The sequence below is a fragment of the Tupaia chinensis genome, unplaced genomic scaffold, assembly GCF_000334495.1.
Source record: "Tupaia chinensis unplaced genomic scaffold, TupChi_1.0 Scaffold000182_1, whole genome shotgun sequence".
Lineage (NCBI taxonomy): Eukaryota > Metazoa > Chordata > Mammalia > Scandentia > Tupaiidae > Tupaia > Tupaia belangeri.
The window spans coordinates 3,114,714-3,129,108 of record NW_006159657.1 but is presented as its reverse complement, the minus strand read 5'-3'; the positions used below and the strand labels follow the sequence as shown (position 1 = coordinate 3,129,108).

The 14,395-nt window shown below is 45.5% G+C and overlaps 1 pseudogene; it reads left to right on the top strand.

Annotated features, from left to right (window-relative positions):
- The first annotated feature begins 3,608 nt into the window (after window positions 1–3,608).
- Window positions 3,609–7,011, top strand: LOC106734679 (ubiquitin-40S ribosomal protein S27a pseudogene; annotated as a pseudogene).
- The last annotated feature ends 7,384 nt before the right edge of the window (window positions 7,012–14,395 follow it).

The window sequence follows — 14,395 nt, the reverse complement described above, 5'->3', positions numbered from 1 at the left end:
GCTCTCTAGCTCAGAAATCACATGAACATGTGGAAATCAATCACCTGGTTCAGGAGTATCTTATCTTTACTATTTAAAATCTTTAGGATCTAATTCAGTTCCTCTCCTCTCACCTACTCAAGAACATACAAGGGGTTTTCAAGAAATTCATGAAAAACGTGAATTAGGAAAAAAACTATGCACAGATTTCAAAATTTTTTGCACTAAAATAAACTTATATTTTAATTCTGTTTTTCCACACATTTCGTTTTGCTTTTTTAGTTTGCTATAGGGTGTGTGCGCTTACTGGAGAGAAAGAAAGTGAGAAATCTCCCCCTGGGATGATCACGCTGCAAATCCTTCTCCTCCACTCTTCTCATGTGATTTTGGGTATACACACACATGTACACAGCATGTTTTTCAAGCCACTGGAACTCGAACTGCACAGTTGGCCATGTGGGATCCACCCACCTTAACCACTATGCCATCTGACTGGCCATCTGCAAACTTTGACATCCCTCGTCCTCCAGGCCAGCACTGCACTGGCCTACAGCAGGCCAACAATGAGGCTGGTATTCTGACACCCATTCTGGACAATACGCTTGGCAGCATTAGTAATTTAACAGGCCAGAGTCCAGGAGCACTCAAATTCCAAGGCCCAAAGCACCCGTCTAGTCAGACCTGGTCCGTCCCCTAAAAGCCTGATTCCACTCTGTAGAAGGAAGCAGCAGGCCCAAGCTCAGACATCCTCACAGTGTGCCTTGCCCAGAGTCGACAAGCTGAAGGAAGCCCCAAAACCTAGCTGCAAAGACTCAGTGGATGATGGGGAACATGAAACTTCTCGCTCCTCTTCTAAGAAGATTCTTCTTCAGAAAATCACATTCAAGCCAGGCAGCAAATTTCTCCAACCAGCTGGATTCCTTAAAGAGCAAAAATGTGATGCTGAACCCCAAAATGAGGAAGTCAGTTGCCACAAGGGTGGAGAAGAACCACAGGCCATGAGACAAGGCAGCAAGCACATGTAAGAAAGCTACAGTGACAAAGTCCCAGTCACAGATAGTGCTCTGCTCCGTGGAGCAACTATTCTTGATGCAGAAGTATGCTTTCCACACCGGTGTGTGACTGAACAACCTTGGCAACACCTGCTTCCCTGAAATCCACTTGCTAGGGCTCGACCTACATGCCATCTCTGGCCAACTACCTGCTCTCCGGAGCACACGAGTAACGGGCCTGGGCGTGCAGTGGTGGGTTGGCTGTCAGTCCTTGGAACTGGCTGGTCTCCTAATTAGATTAAACCCACGTGTATGTGGTACTGCCCTCTTCAGACTGGATGATATTTGGGAGTGAAGTTCATGACATGTAGTAACTGATAAAACTGATAGTGAATTGTGCCTGCTACAGGATGGACCATGAAAGCAAATCATTCTTGGTAGGGTCACGTTCTCCCAACTTTTCTGAAAATAATTACCCAAACAGAAACAAGGATTTTGGAAAGATACTTCTAAAATGTGTATATTGATTATTTTACACATCTATTGTTATACCAATAGAGTGGGTCTTTGGAAAATCACAGTGCATTTTTGCATAGAAAGACATAGAAAATTACACCTTGACTTTTCTGATGACCCAATATTTTATGTAAATTATAAACCATGCCCAGGCCAACTCTGTGACCTGGTGGTTAAAGCAGCTGGATCCCATAAAGCTGCCTACGGATTTCAAGTCCCAGACCTGGCAACTTGAGAAACACACTGGGCTTGTGGGCAGATGTGCCAAAAAATTCCGAAAGGAGGGTGAGATGGAAGAGAAGGGATTGTGGCATGACCATTTCCATGGGGGGGGGGTGCTTTCTCCTTTCCCTTTCCCTTTGTTCTGTCTCTGGCAAGTGCACGTGCCCTTTGGCAAAGACAAAAAAAAAAATGTCCCAAAGAGAAATTAAAAATTAGTAAAACAGGGACCAGCAGATGGCATAATGGTTACATCACTGGACTTCCAAGTAGTCGACTATGGTTTGAGTCCTGGACCCAGTGGCTTAAAACTCACGCCGAGCATATGTGCATATGTGCCCCAAATCCTGAGGTGAGAATGGAGGAGAAGGGATTGTGACATGGCCATCCTTCCTGGGAGGTGATTTCTCACTTTCTGTCTGTCTCTCTCTGTCTCTGCAGAGGGTGCACATGTCCTATAGCAAAAAAAAAAAAAAAAAAAAAAAAAAAAACAACCCCCTTTAAAAAATGAGTGAAGGGGCCAACAGGTGGCGTGGTGGTTAAGGGTGCTAGACTCCCACATGGTCAACTGTGGTTCATGTCCTGGACCTGGTGCCTTGCTCTCTCACTTTCTCTCCCTCTCACTCTGTCTCTCTGTGGTCAAGTTAAAAAAATGAATAAATAAATAAAATAAAAGTTAAATTTAAAAAATGAATGAAACAAGGGTGAAATGAAATAGAACTTAGCAAAAATTGGAAAATAGAAGAAACATGCTCCAGTAATTGTCCCTCTTTTTCCTACATCATCAAGCATCATCAATTTTCCTTCTCACTTAGACAATGTCAACAGCATACAAGGATGCTATAATATATTCCCCAATTTTTTTTAATAGGGCCCATGAGCTGCCAAGAGAGAGGGATATGGAAAGTGAGAAATCACCCCCCAAGGGGGATGGTCACACCTCAATTCCTTCTCCTCCATTCTCCTCTCAGGATTTCGGGCACGCACACATGTGTCTGGAAGTGTTTTTCAAGCCACCAGGCTAGGGACTCAAATGGCAAAGTCAGTCACGTGGGATCGAGATTCCTTAACCTCCACACCACATGCTAGCCCATATACTCCAAATTTATTGGGTCGCTGGAAAAGTCATGATGCATTTTTGCACAGAAAAATACGTCATGACTTTTCCAATGACCCAATAATACAAACCATGCTTACCCATGCCTCTCCAGCTGCAACCCATGGCTCTTCCCTCACAAGAGTTATCAGCTCTGTGACAATCACCTCTGTCCCTCTGTGACAGCCATCCTTACCCTGACTACTACTCCCAGTTAAGGTCCCAGGCTCTTTTGCTCTGACCTCCTGACGCTGCACTGAAATATCTACAGAGTGGTCTGAACATCTGGAAGCAGAGATAAATACACAATCAATGACTTACAGACATTACAGGATACACACAATGATATCATGTGATTCAATCAGTGTGGCATGACCATTTCCCATGGGGGGAGGGGTGCTTTCTCCCTTCCCTTTCCCTCTGCAAAACTGCAATTAACGCAGCACTTCTGCCAAGGCCTGAATGTGCGACTGAGGTGGTTGTCCTAGTAGTTGTGTTTCCAGTCCTCACTGAGCAAACCTGTACCGCTAGCATACCCTGGAGTGGGAGTCAGTGAACTCTTCCCATAAAGAGTCAAACAGTCAATATTTTAGGCTTTTCTACTCGGCCCTGCTGCTGCAGTGTGAAAGCACCCACAGCCAGCCACGGACGATGAGATACGGACAATGTGTTAATGAACAGGCCGCAGGCTGAATTTAACGGACCACTGCCCTAGCAGAATAACAAAGCAAGGGGACAGAGGCTAAAATCAAACAATAGTGTCTGTGTTTCCAGACTGGACAGCCACCCTGCAGTTAGCCAGCAACATGGTAGAGTTCCCAGCAGGCTGCAGAGCAGGCCCACATCAGAGTCATGTCCCCATATTCCCTCACCCTCTCAATCAAGATGACACAAACAGCCTTGCAAGGGACAGGAACATCATCAACTGGTGCCAGGAGTCACACTCGGTGACACTTGCAGGCATTGGCAACACTGGGCACTACTGGTCCAAAGACGAGTTCAGTGTCGTTGCTGTTGTCCAGTTTCCACCCTGTCCCCTCCCCAGTCCACCATCATTCCACATAAAGGAATGGAAAGAAAGCAGTGAGGAGGAGGGGCAGAAGTAAACGTCAGGAGAATGTCTAAGAACGAGATCGGACCCCTCCGATGGCACAGGGTCAGGCAGAGTGGAAATGAGCAAGGTGGTCTGGGAAGGCAGAAAGCAGGCAAAGCAGAGACTGTGAGCGGGACAGGTGCCTGCTGCGGACGGCAGCTGCTACTCAGCTCCAGATGACTGCACCTCATGGCAAAACCAGCAACGGTCCCACCTGATTTTTCAAGAGGCTGGAAATCCCAGCTGCCCACTCTGCACAAGCCAAGCTCAATACAGGAGGCCTGCTCTGCCGCTGACCTGCCCTTCTGAGATGTCATTTAACTTTCACATCTACCTACACAGTGGGTGTGCTGCCCTGCCCTAACGAACAAGGGACCAAGGCTTGGAGCCACTGATCACTTGCCCAATGAACAGCTCACAGGCAACAGACCCAATTCTTTACCCCAAACTTCCTGCCTTCCAACCTCCACAAGACCAGGTTAACTAACCCTTTGAATGGCTCAACTTCAGCAGAGAAAATGGGCTCCCTCCACAAAATACCACCAAGGAAAACCCCACCCTTGATGACCAGCTGATATGAACTGCTCTGAGAAACCTTTCTGCTCAGTTCTGCTAGGACACAATAACTGCTCTAGACACAGTGCTCCACAGCCCCCCAGCCACGCCACACCCCGGTATAATCCCTATCATGGAAAAGATTACGGAGAATCCTACATGGCTACCTACATGCCCCTCCCCTGGATTGTGAGCCTTCTGGGGGACAAGACAAAGACGGAGCCTTAATGAAGATTCCCCCCACTAACAGTGGGAACTTGCTTATTGAAGACTGTAGTTGCCCCAGTGAGTGCCTTACGTGGAGAAAGCCTGAACGGGCCAGGAAACGGCAGCTGCTCATGCATGGAATGAGCAGAGCAAAGCAGTGGATTCCTCTACTCAAGAATTCGAAGTATTAACATACACAGGACAGACAGACAGTCGTTCTTCTCAAAGTCAGGGTGCTGGGCTGGAAAGTGGCACAGTGGCGAACGTGGCACTCTGAGAGGCTGACCTCTTTGGAAGGGTCCTGGCTCACATCCAGAGACCTCCCAGATCAGAGAGGACATGCAGGTGCCCATGATCTGGTTTGGTTGAGGCTGGGGGTGGATTGTAGCCCTGGGACTGTGAGAGGTGCTGTCTCTCTCTTTCTCTCTCTCTAAGAATACATATATACATATATTTTTTAAGTCAGAGCACTGTGTATAATATTCTCAAATGGAATGGTCTGAGGTGTATTTCATGTTGGGTAAATTCTCTTTGCAAGCCAAATGATGTATAGCAATCGAGGGTATAAATATTAATAATAACAATAATACAATAAAAAAAAAAGTCAGGGCGCTGGCTCCCAGTATTGTGGGGAAAGTGGCACAGCTGGGCCAGGACAAAAGGGCAGACTGTCTACCACCACACACTGGAAGAGACAGGCTCCCCTCAGAGACAGCGGGGGCCAGGCCAACTGCACGGGTCTGTGATATCTAAGATTAAGGAGCCAGTCACCCGCTGGACGAAGAATGGGCACCACCAATTTACTCTAGAACAGCGGTCAGCAGCGCTCTCTACAAAGAGCAAAACAGTATGTATTCTAGGCTCCTCTGGTCTCTGCTACAGCTACTCGGTCCTGCCATTGTAGCATGGGACAGTCATAGATAATATCAAATGAATGAGTGCAGCTGTGTGCCAATACAATTTTATTTACAGAAAGAGTGACCAGCCCTGCTGTAGAGAAGACACGAAAGTGGCCATGTGCAAATATTTTGGGGGAAAAAAGTGTATCTTCCTTCCCTCATGGTTGGAGAAATACAAATTATATACTTAACTGATAATCACCACATGCACCATTATATAACTAAATTAACCAAGAAACACTTAAAATGAATTTTCCAAGTGCTGGCACTAGATAAGTCAGGTACTAGCACTGGTAACAATACAATGTTGCAAGAAGTTCTGAAAAGCAATTAGGCAGTGCATACCAAGTCCTACAAAAATAGCAAAATATCTTTTGATACTTTGTAAATTAAGCTAAGGAGGAGTGAGGAAAAGGAGAAAAGGAGCAAATAACTATTTCACCAGTCCCATTACCTTCTAGGAACTGAGAAAAGCACCATACATTTACCCCTCATGCTAATTTCCAGTTCCTGATGAGATCTTCTTTTTTAATTATTATTTATTTCATTTTATTTCTTCTTATTATTAATTTGTTTGCTATACTACACATGCACTCACCAGAGAGAGGCAGACAGAGACAATGAGAGCAAGCCACCAGGTCCAGGACTTGAACCATGGTTGGCCATGTGGGAGTCCAGCAACTTAACCACCACACCACCTGCCAGCACCAGCTCCTGATGAAATCATTAAGAGTCAGAGGAGCTTTCCAATTCACCATCTGTGGTGGGACTGCCACCAAGATGCAGATTTTCGTAAAACCCTCTCAGGGAAGACCATCACCCTAGAGACTGAACCGTCAGGTACAATAGAAAATGTAAAAACCAAAATCCAGAGTAAGGAAGGAATTCCTCCTGATCAGCAAAGACTGATTTTTGCTGGCAAACAGTTGGAAGATGGGCGTGCTTTGTCTGACTACAACATCCAAAAGGAGTCCACACTTCATCTTGTATGAAGACTTCGTGGTGGTGCTAAGAAAGAAGTCTTACACCACTCTCAAGAAGAATAAGCATAAGAGAAAGGTTAAGCTGGCTGTCCTGAAATACTATAAGGTGGATGAAAATGGCAAAATTAGCTGCCTTCATCGGGAGTGCCCTTCAGATGAATGTGATGCTGGGGATTTTATGGCCAGCCATTGACAGACATTATTGTGGCAAATGTAGTCTGACTTACTGTTTCAACAAACCAGAAGACAAGTAATTGTTTATGAGTTAATAAAAGAAATGAACTAACCTTAAAAAAAAAAAAGAGTCAGTGGAATTCAATCATTTGCCCAAGTTCTTTAATAGGGAGCTAAATCCTGGACTGTGATGCTGGGGATTTTATGGCCAGCCATTGACAGACATTATTGTGGCAAATGTAGTCTGACTTACTGTTTCAACAAACCAGAAGACAAGTAATTGTTTATGAGTTAATAAAAGAAATGAACTAACCTTAAAAAAAAAAAAGAGTCAGTGGAATTCAATCATTTGCCCAAGTTCTTTAATAGGGAGCTAAATCCTGGACTGTGTGCACCCAAGCCTTTTCCATTACAATGAGTGCCTGATCATAGTACCATGGGCACAAATCTTTTCTGTAGTCTCCTAGAATAGGGGTCAGCAAATTATAGTCCCCAAGCCAAATCCAGCTGCTGCCTGGTTTTTTAAATAAAGTTTTTGCTTTGTTTTGTTTTTCTTTTTCTTTTCTTTACTCTTTCTCTCTCTCTCTCTCTCTCTCTCTCTCTCTCTTTCTCTCTCTCTCTTTTTTATTTGAGAGGTTTTTGCTATAGGACACATGCGCTCGCCAGAAAGACAGAGAGAGACAAAAAGTGAGAAATCACCCCCAGGGGGGATGGCCATATTGCAATCCCTTCTCCTCCATTCTTCTCTTGGGACCTTGGGCATGCACACACATATGCCTGGCATGAGTTTAAGCCACTGGATCCAAGACTCGAACTGCAGTCGACTACATGGGAGTCCAGCGACATAGCCATTACGCTAACTGCTGGTCCCTCTAAATAAAGTCTTATTGGAACAGCCTCCTCCTTTCATTTACACATGGCCTGCAGTTGCTTTCCTACAACAACAGCAGAGATGAATACTTGGAGCAGAGGCCAAAAGGCCCACAAAGCAGAAAATATTTACTCACTGGCTCTTCACAGAAAACATGTGCCCATCTCATCCTAGAACATCATCAATGGGATTTTCTTTCTTTTGCAAAAATGCAAAAAAGGCTCAATAACCGGTACATCAATTTGACAGGATGTTACATCGCCCTTTAATAACTGTGAAGAGAAGGAACACGGATAAAAGCTATCATGTGAGTGGAAACACGAGTTCAAATGCAGACTCGGTGCAATTATGTAAAACCTGTACATCTCCTTTGAACAGACAGAGGTAGAATCCCTAAAAATCAAATATCTAATGTGCTGTGAAGGTATATTTATAGGTACATTCTATGTTTTCACAATAGTCTTTTGTGTTCTTTTGGCTTTTTTTTTTTTTTTTTTTTTTTTTTCAGTTGACGAGGAAAGAGCAGATTCCAAGATATGTAGACACAGGTAAAGAAAAATAATAATGCAAGTGGGCAAGCATCCCTCTCCAGAGGAAGCGGCACCCAGGCCCAGCAGTGCTGCCCAGGTGAGCCAATAAAACTCCATCACCAGGCTTCTGGAGGCTCTGGAACAAGCCAAAGTCAGGGCCAGGAAAAGGGTCCTCTCTCCTTCGGTAGCTTCAAACTGCTCCCTGACAGCCTCTCCCACCTCAGTAAAGGACAATCCTTGCCTCTTCCAACTGCTCAAGAGCAAAACCTGGAAGTCACCTGCCCCACTCAGGCCTCTGCTCAGTATCACTTCCCCAGTGAGGCCTCCCTGTCCGCCCCAGCCAGAACTGCAGCAGCCCGTCTCCTACAGTTCATCCTCCACCCAGTTCATCGGGCTGTCGGGAGAGTCAGGACGGGTTTTTCTACGCAAAAATATATCATGACTTTCCCGACAACCCAATAGTCACCTCAACCTTGGGTTCTGGACTGGATTTATGATCCAAATTTGGTCAACAGAGTCACAGTGATAGGTTCCAAGATGACCACATAGCCAGCCAGTTCCCTGTGATTCAGTTCTAGGACGCTTTTTTTTTTTTTTAAGATTTTTGCCAGACGGTGTGTGCTTTCACCGGAGAGACAGAGAGAGACAGGGAGAGGGAAAGTGAGAAATTACCCCCCAGGGGGGATGACCACATCGCAATTCATTCTTTTCCATTCTTCCCTCAGGATTTTGGGCATGCACGCACATGTGCCCTGCGTGTTTTTCGAGCCACCGGTACAGGATTTGAACCACACTTGGCCATGCGGGGATCTAGCTCCTAAACTACCTTGCCACCTTCGGGCCCTCACATTACTTTTTTTTTACAGAACATTAATGTTGAGATAAAAAGAGCCACAGTGACATGTATAAGTCATTATTACTCCTTTAATGTGCTTGAGGTATTAATGGTCATCTAGGTTGTTTCTAGCCTCAGGATACCCATTTATCTTGGGTATGCATTGCCAAGAGTCATTCCACTTCCGAGTTATTTGCGCTTAATGTATTCAGAGTTGAACCCATCTGACCTCTGACTACTCAAACATTGTCAACTCAAAAATACAGCAGAGTCTAATTGCCAAATTATAGGATGTACAGGAGACTAAGAAACATGTCAAGCCACACCAAAAGGACGTAATCAGCAAAATCCCGCAAACGCTCCTTAGGACAAATGACTGTGTTTCCTTCTACAAAAATTGCAAGGAGAAAACAGAGTTGGAAGAGGAACCTATAGGTTAAAAAAAGACCTCGTGCTTCAAAGGATACCATTACGAAAGTAAAGACAAAACACAGGAGACATTTTGTAAATAATATATCTGATAAGGAACTAGATCCAGAAATTGCACAGGATTCTTACACCTCAGCAATAAAAAGGCAAACCCAATTAAAAATGGACAAAGGGGGGCTAGCAGGTGGCATAGAGGTTAAGCCCCTGGACTCCACATCGAGAGCTACATAGTTCAAGTCTGGAACATGGTGGCTTGAGGATCATGCCAGCCACATGTATGTGCATGCATGCCCAAAATCCCGAGAGAAGAATGGAGGAGAAGGAATTGTGGTGTGATTTCTCATTTTCCCTATCTCTCTATTTATCTCTAGTGAGCATGTGTGCCCTGTAACACACACACACACACACACACACACACACACACACAATGGACTATGGATCTGAGCAGAAGTCTCTCTAAAAAAACGATATCTGACTGGCCCACAAGCATATAAAAAGATGCTCAACATCATAGTCATTAGGGAGATGCAAATCAAAACCACCAAGAGATAGCACTTCAGACCCATTAGCATGCCTATGATCAAAAAGGCTGCTGGCAAGGATGTGGAGAAACCGGAAAGAGCCCTCATACACAGCTGGTGAGAAATGGTGGACCCACTTGGGAAAGTGGTCTAACACAGCTCCTTAAATGAGTGACTAGTTACCATATGACCTAGCAATTTCACTCTTAGGTATACACCCAAGATAATGAAAACTTATGCCCACACAAAAACTGCACATGAGCATTCACAGAGGCCTTATCCAGAATAGCCAAAAATGGAAACAACCTAGTGTCCATAAACACATAAACATGCAGTGGGGTATTATTTGGCCACAAAAACTGAATGAAATGCAGACACATGCTACAACATATTCAAACCTCGAGATTATATACTCAGCAAAAAAAAAAGGTCAGATATAGAAGGTCATATATAATTGCGTTATGTAAAATGTCCAAAATAGGCAAATCCATAGACCTGGTAAACTGCGGTTCCAATCCCAACCCTGGTAGCTTGAAAAACACACTGGGCGGGCGTGGTGGCGCCCGCCCTATGGAAAAACACACTGGGCACTTGTGTGCACATGGCCAAATCCATAGGGTAGAAAGGCAGAGGAACAAGAATTGCAGGGTGAACACGCCCCACCAAGTGGGGCTTTCTCCCCCTCTCTCCCTCTCTCTCTTCCCCCGGCCCATGCACATGCCCTCAGCCACAAAATGCACACATGCATAAACTATAAAACTAAAGACCATCATGAGAATTTGAACATTGGTTAAATATTTAATGATATAAGGAATTATTCCCTTTTTTCTTTTTTTTTGTAATTTGCTATAGGGCATGTGTGCTTACCAGAGAGAGACAGGAAAAGAGAGAAAGTGAGGTATCACTCCCCAGGGAGATAGCCATGTCACAGTCTCTTCTCCTCTCCGGATTTTGGGCACACACACATAAAGTATCCAGCATGTTCTTCAAGCTGCAGAGTGCACAAGGAGTTGGGGACACGTGTTCTCACCAGAGACACAGAATGAAAGAGAGACAAAAAGTGAAAAATCACTCCCCAGGAGGGATGACCATGCCACAATACCTTCTCCTCCACTTTCCTCTCCAGATTTTGGGCAAGCATGAACACACACACACACCCCGTGCAAGTTTCAGGCCGCTAGGTCCAGGACTCAAACCACAGTTGACCACATAGTGGTTCAGCAACTTAACTACTATGCCACCTGCTGGCCTGGCCCTTTTTTTTTTTTTTTCGTTTGCTATAGGATACTTGCGCTCACTAGAAAGAGTGAGAGAGAGGGAGAAGCAAAGTCAGAAAGTATCCCCCCCAGGGGTTATGACCATCCTACAATATCATCTCAATTCTCCTCTCAAGATTTGGGGCATGCATACTCATTCACCTAACGTGTTTTTCAAGCTGCTGGATCTAAGAGTTAAACAGTGTAGACAGCCTATGGGATCCATCCACCACCAGCTGGCCCGGAAATTTTTAATTTCTTTTAAGTATGATAATGAGATTGAGTTACATTTTAAAAAAGGAACCCCTACATTTGAGAGATGTATATTAAAATTTCTATAGATGAAATGATATGATCTCTAAGATTTGTTTCAAAATAACCTGGGGAGAGAGTTGGGAAGTGAGGGATATAGATGGAAAGGACTTAAACTGCTAACTGTCAAAGCAGTGTGATGACACATGGGTTGTTAGACTAATTGCCTCCACTCTCACAACATTTGAAACTTTCTACTTAAAAACAAGAGCAGAAAAAAGAGATGAACTATTTCCATGCCATATTATTTCAGAGTATGCCAATCATCAGTTCCACAGGTGGGGAAACTCACTTCCAAATGTATTTCAAGAAAAGATTAAAAATACCCCTAGACTAGGTCGGCCAGTGCTGTGGTGGTTAAAGTAGCTAGATTCCACATGGATGACTGCACAGTTTGAGTCCCAGACCTAGGGGCTTAAAAAACATGCTAGACGTGTGTGCATGCATGCCCCAAATCCTGAAAGGGGTTGAGAAATGGAGGAGAAGGGAGTGTGGAATGACCACCTCCCTTGGGAGGGGTGCTTACTTTCTCTCTCTCCCTCTCTCTCACTTTCTCTGTCTCTTGTTCTCCTCCCTGTGAAGTGAGTACACACATCCTGTAGCAAATAAATAAATAAATCCTTTGGACTTCCCCTTCCATCCTCGGTGACCACTTTTTCTGCCTCAATTACAGTCTTTCCCAAAGACTTTCATCCTTAAATACTTTTTCCTAAAAAGCCATTCTTTGATTTACCTTTAATAATTTGGCTTTGGATTTAGTGATTTTTTTTTAGTTTTGTTATAAGGTGCACACACTCACCAGAGAGAGACAGAGACAAAGAGAAAGGGAGAGAGAGAAAGAGAGAAATCACTATCCAGGGAGGGTGGCCACACTGCAATCCCTTCTCCTCTGGTCTCCTCTCAGGATTTTGGGCATGCACACACATGTGCCTGATGTGATTTTCTAGCCACTGGGTCCAACATTCACACCACACAGCCATGTGACATCTAGCACCTTAAAATCCATTCTACCTTCTAGCCCAAACACTTGAGTTTTCTCTTGGCTTATCCATTTTATGTCCTCCTATGAAGAAGGCAGAAGACAGAATGATTCAGAACTGTGACAGAGCCTCTTTGGTCACATTAGAGGGAACTTGGGGGACAGCAGGTGGCATGGAGGTTAGGATGGTTAGGTCACGTATGGGAGACTCGACTTCAGGGTTTGAGTCCCAGACCAGATGGCTTGAAAATTACACTGGGTGCATGCGCATGCATCCCCAAAATCCTGAGAGGAGACTAGAGAAGAGATTACTGCCTGGCTATCTCCCCTGGGGGGTGATTCCTCACCTTTCCTCCCTGACTCTCTCAGGCAAGCACACTCATCCTACTGCAAACTAAACACACACACACACATGCAGACTTGCAGGGAGTACCTAGTCCCAAGAAACAACCCCATCCCCATCCCAGATGGGTCATTATTGACAATGTACCATGTGAAGGACACAGTACCAATCACTTTACCTGAGCAATGTCATTTTATTCATTACAACAAGCCTAGGAGACAGGTTCTACTATGCATCCACAGTCTTCCAGAATGGTCAAGAAACTTATTCTAAATCACACAGCATTGTGTGCCATTCAGGATTTGAACCCAAGATGTCTGGCTACAGGACCTGCGCTTATACCAGGCTACATTACCCTCTGGTAGATGCCAGCTCATGACATCTTTGTTGTGGTATCACTAGCACTCAAGATCAGAAACCTTAATTAGACCCCAATTCATTTGCTTTGGCAACAAAGGGTTGCCAAAAGGTTTCCTGGCTATCTCCCAGGAAACCCCCTCACCAAGCTGCAGAATCATCAGTTTCACATATTACACTCTTGAATAACAAAAACAAAATGCACGTGATTTGTTTTTTTAAAAAATCCACAGAGGGACCAGCAGTTAATGTAATGGGTATGTTGCTGGACTCTCATGTAGTCAACTGCGGTTCAAGTCCTGAACCCGGTGACTTAAACTCACGCCAGGCACGTGTGTGTGCGTGCCCAAGATCCCGAGAGGAGAATGGAAGAGAAGGGATTGCGACGTGGCCATCCCCCCTGGGTGGTGATTTCTCGCTTTCTAGCTCTCTGGTCTCTGTCTTTCTGGAGAATGCATACACCCTATGGCAAAAACCTCTCCAAAAAAAAATCCACAGATAACTTAAAAGTTAAAAATATAGAAGTAGTCCCTCCGCCTTACCCTATTTCGGGGTAAGGGGGGGAGGCTGAGGTGAAGGGGGTGGAGGATGCAGGGACTCTTCGGAAGCAATTCCACCGAGAGGGACAGACAGGCACTAAGAGGGTAGGCGGATCCTCCAGAGTAAATCCAGATCCCGGAGTGGCCAGAGAGACAGTCAGGGGCAGCTGAGAGGCTTCCTGAGTCACTCCCATCTCCACACTCAACACCCAGGAATGACTTAGCACCAAAACACCAACAGGACGCTTCGGTGGACAGGAGGGTGGGTGCATGCCGAGTCAGAGTCAGGCACTTAAACTTCAGAAACACAGAGGACAGGCTGTCCGCTCCCACCTCCCTCTCGCTCCCAGCGGCCCGGGCCAAACCACCCCCTCCTCGGTGCGAGTGAGAAGTGCGGACCGGGAAGGGCAGACGACCCCGACCCCGGGTGCGCTCAGCATCTGGACGAGGGAAGTGGTGCGGGACAGGACGAGAGGGACCTCAAACCCTGAGCTACGATACGAAATGGGAGGGGCTAAAGTATGAAAGAACAGCCGCAATGTAAAAACCAAGGGCTGGGGAGGGAAGGGGGGAGGTAACTGGGAACAACCGGTGACAGGAGCTGCGAAGCGCTGGGGGACGGAGACCGAGGTGCGAGAGGGACGCGAGGACAAAGGGGTGGGAGAGCTGAGCGTCCTCTGAGACCGGGGCTACCGGACTTGGGGGCTCCG